The following is a 4,732-nucleotide window of genomic DNA, read 5'->3' as shown; positions in this document are numbered from 1 at the left end:
TTTGTTCCGAGCGTGGGGTCCGAGGCGGGTACTGGTACCAAGACCCACAGAGTAGCGGGAGCTCTGAGGGCCTCCCCTGGGGCGGTTTACACTCCTCAGAACGCTTGCTGGGGCCCAGCTGCCTTCAGGGCGGGGGGGAGGTTTGGCTGCTGCCGGCGGGGCTCCGCGGCGCGGTGCCTGGTGCTGGGGAAGGAAACGCAGAGAGGAACTGTTTGGTCCGTATGCGTGAGAGGGAAGGCCCTCGGTAGCCCTGGAGTGAGGCTGGGGGCAGCTGCTTGTGCCCGTGGCCCAGCTGTGCCATGGGCAGGAGGGAGACGGTCGGGGGGGGGGGGGGCGGTGTGTGTGCGATCGCGTCCTGGGACGGCTGGGGCACAGGGCCTGCAGCACAGGGTGGGTGTGCATGCGTGTGTCCATGTTTTCACAGGAATCCCTTTGGTTGTTCAGTTGGGAAGGTCTGAGGATCAGCCCAGCATCCACCCTGTGCAGCACAGGAGGTGTTCCTTGCCCTGGCCTAGCAAGCTGGCAGAGAGAAGTCCCAGTGGCTTTCCAGGCCTCAACAGAGCATTTGCTCAGTGCTCAGGAGCCCCTTGGCTCTGTCCCAGAAGATGCTGCTACAGTGCTGGGGTTGGCTGCAGTGTTGGGGTGGCCCCATGTATTGTTGCCCTACCCACCTGCCCTCTTTCCCCACCCAGGCAAAACTTTGCCTTGGGCTCCCAGTCACACCCCAGCAGGACAGACACAACCTGACACTGAGTGTTTGTTCAGGTCTGGGGAGGCAGCAGCAGCGGAGCAGGAGGGCCTGTGAGGCGTGCAAGGAAGAAGTGATGGTGGATGCTGCTGCCTTAGGTTTCTGGCCCACTGGTGAAGGACAAGCTGCAGCATGGTGTAGGAGCAGTCTTCCCCTGCCAGACCCTCAGGGATGGTTCTGGCAAGTGAAGGTCACTGCAGGAACGTCGTATCTACTGCACAGTAACTGACAGAGGGACAGGAGCAGGCTAGGCCCAGCCTTTGGGTCTTTCATCTTGCTCCTGCTGCCTGAACTGAAGAGGGAGGTAAGTGGGGTCCCTGATGATAGAAACCTCAGTCTTCCTCCACTCTTGTGTTTCATGCCTCTGAGTGTTGTGCCGTGGCTTTTTAGCATAGCTCAGAAGTTAGCTAAGGTGATAGAAAGTTGTAGAGAGTTGTGGCTGAAGGAATCACTTGTTGGTCTGTTTGCCTCTGCTTGCAGTCTCCCAAAGGTGCCATGATCCACTTGTAGGTAGGAGCTGCTGTCAGAAGAGGGGACACGTGAAGGAAAATGTCAGGGTACCAAACAGCGTGAAGGCAGCTGGGTGAGAGAGCGTCCAGAGCCAGCGTTTGAAGGAAGTACTGTCAAGGCTGGCAGGGCCCAGCTGTGACCCTGGGCTGCCAGGACCTGCCCCTCTGCAGCCCCTGTTCCCTCAGGGTCTCTTCCCTGGGACAGCTGGGGATTGGGCTAAGGCAATCTCTACTGGTTTGCCTGTAGCCACGGCATGGGGGACCATCTGGCACCTTGGTACGGTTGTGTACCTCAAAGATGCTGGTGTCTTACTGTCCTGGTGAGCAGAGTGCCACACGCCTTGGCTCATGTGCTGCTGTGGAGCAGGGACACGGGACTTGAGCTGTCCTTCACAGCAGTGAGGATGTTTTCCAAATGGATGAGTGTTTCTTCCTTGCCAGCCTAAGAGGGAGGAGATGTTCCCCTGTGTCCTGGGCTGCATCTGGCCAGTACATGGTGCCCTTTGCAGGGTCCCATGCCTTCAGGCCCACATGGGCCAGCTCTTGTGTCTCAAAGGGCCCTGCTGGGTAAGTCCGTGTGACCGGGTGCTGTAGGTGTGGATGGAGAAATAGCTACCACAGGACAGCAGGCCACGGAGGAAAAGTGTGTGCTGAGAGGCAGTCTGTGAAAGTCTCCCAAGAACTGATGAGAGGCTGGAGGTTTTGAATGCACAGGAGCTGGTGAACATAGGACACCACGAGGCTTCTGGCACAGGTGAGCATCAGCTGGGGGTCCTGTAACTCAGGCCAGGTCCATTGCACACAGCAGGATTTTATACAAGCATCTGATGAGAGAAGAGCCCCTCTGAGGGACATCGTGAGCACCTTCCTGGTGGGCTGTGGTGTGTCAGTGCAAGACTCCACTCCGGGGAGCAGCCGGGGTCATCCTTCAGGTGTTGCTGCCTGAGTGGGTGTGAGTGACCCCTATGAGTCGGTGACTGTACTGTGGGACTGGTTATCTGTGGTTGGTATCAGCTTGACTGTTAATAGCAAATGCTTAAGGGTCTTCTAATGCACCTTCTTAAAGGTCTTCTAGTAAATACCAACTGACTTGATCCCCTCTCAGGTAAAAGAGAATTTACACTGCTTGAGCACCCCTTCCATGTCCCCCTCAGAGGGCGAGCCCTGAGAAGCTGCAGAGCTGGGGACCCCTCTCCATCTGTGTGTGCTGCAGTGCCTCCAGGCACTCCAGGCCAGCAGAAAAAAAGCCAAGGGCCACCAAATGTAAGCCCCCAAAGGTAGCAGACAGTTGTCAATGTCTGTGCAATCCTTGTACCACCAGAGCAGGTGAGGCAGGGGTTCACCCCATAGGGGTGGCCAGGAAGATCATGCTGTCCCCACAGCCCACGCAGGAGACAGGGCAGCCCTTGGCTGAGGGTGTGCTGTCCCTGGCACGTGGAGGGGAGCTGAGCCCTGGTGATAGCTATCTGCAATGTGTTAGTGAAAAGCTGTGTGTGGGGGTGAATGTGTGGTAGTGCAGCTCCAGCTTAGAGAGATGTAGAGTACAGAAAGGTAGAAAGCAGCTTCCAGTGTAGGGATCTGTACCAAAATATTAAGGTCTTGAGACTGTGTCTCATCCCATCTCTGCTCCTGCTCTTGTGGCAAGCCCTTGCCTTGAGGCACTGGTGTGGGCCTGGTGAACAGCTGCACTGGAGGCTCCAGTGACTGATCCTGTGGCTCGTGTCAGGCACAAGTGGCAGGACATGTTTGGTCCTGAGTGTGGTGCATCATCCAGTGGCTCAGGATCCCTTCTGCCCTCTTCCTGGCCCTAGGCCATAGTACCAAGACAGCCATCTTTTTCCCAATAGTGCAGGGTGGAGGCAATCACCCTCCATTCTCTCCTGCTGCTGATCTCAGGGCAGAGATAATGGTCTCTGGCCTCAGGAGGCTGTGTCCAGCCATGGGACATGTTAAAAAGAGACAGAACATGTCCCAACCTAATTAACCCCTCTTCCTCTCCCTTTCATGAGCAGGATGTGATTGTGCAGACCACACTGTGGGCTCTTTCCTCAGTGGTCAAAGCAGCTCAGATGTCAGTGCTGTTTTGCTGGGGATAGACAGTGTCTGCAGAGAGCATCCATGTCTGCCATGGTTAGCCAGGTCACTCCTGCCTTTAACAGCTTCATGCCATACCAGGCAGGTCCAGGGGGATGCTCAGCTGTGATAGGAGCAGCAGGCTGGCTGCGCTGGCTGGCTTCTGCTTTTACTATAGACCTCAGCACCAGAGGCCAGCATAAAATTGATGAGGAAAGAACAAAAACGACTTCCTAAAACTAACACCTTGAAGTTACTATCTGAAGTCTGGAACTGGCAGTTCTCTCTTTGCTAGTAAGAGGCTTGGCTCTTTAAGAGCTGCCACAGGAAGGGACCCTGTGTGGGCCCCCTGAGCCACCTGTGATCCCAAACTGGCACCCAGAAATAACCCTTCTTCCCTACTAGGAGCTTTAAGTTGTTTTTCCATTTCTTTGTCTGCTCACCTTTCTGTGAGACCTAAGCACCACACAGTCGTGCTGGGGACCACATTCCATCTAACACACCTGTTGAAGATGCCAGTGAAACATGAACTGCAGCACTTTCAACTTGGGAAACAGGTGCTACAGAACTACAAGCAAGACTGAAGAATTGTGAGAAATGCATGTTTCAGATGCTGGGCTTAACAATTTAATTAAAAATTAGGATGTGGGTTTTATGTATGTTATACCCACGGATGCTACACCAGGATTTAAAGGCTGAAGGATTTAAAGGTGTGAATTTTCAGGCAGAGCTGTGCACTAAAACAGGCAGCATGCAAGAGCATTGAGACAGCCCTGTCAAGGCTTCTGGGCTGTCAGGCTGCTGGCTCTCAAATTTAATTTAGACACATTCCCTATATATTATACTGCTCCCACTGAGCCACTGGGAAGAGGAAATGAAAGGGAATGTGGAGTCAGTAGCAGGTACAGCATGAAGCAGAGGCAGTTAATTAACAGCCAGTTTAAGTCCAAGAGATGTAAGAGTCCAAACGTCGCTGATAGCCAAAGTGCTGAGCTGCTATTTTCCTTGCTTTGCAGGATGCCAAACTTTAATGACAGATGGGCATGAACTTGGTGAACCTGCTATTTTCCTCAGCCATTTTAAATAAGCCCACTCTTCAATCAGGATTTTTACTACATGAAAGGTTAAAAAAACCCCAAAACGGTGTGATTGCAACGGCCTTTCTTGGAGCACAACCACAAAACTTGAAAAGTGCAACTTGGTGCAGGCTTTGAAAATTTGGATATTGCTAAAAAGCAACACTTGAGGGCAGCACAGCACTATTGAACAGTCATTGCTGCTCGCCTCCTGCAGCTGCTCCCTCATGAGAGGTGTACCCATCGCCAACCACACAGGCACTTTTCTGCAGAAGATGATGTGCGCCTTTTTCTCCATCGAAGCACACAACTCTTCCTGGCTTGCA

This window comes from Cariama cristata, unplaced genomic scaffold (assembly GCF_000690535.1).
Source record: "Cariama cristata isolate BGI_N322 unplaced genomic scaffold, ASM69053v1 scaffold26668, whole genome shotgun sequence".
Taxonomy (NCBI): domain Eukaryota; kingdom Metazoa; phylum Chordata; class Aves; order Cariamiformes; family Cariamidae; genus Cariama; species Cariama cristata.
Note: the sequence above shows the minus strand (reverse complement) of the source record.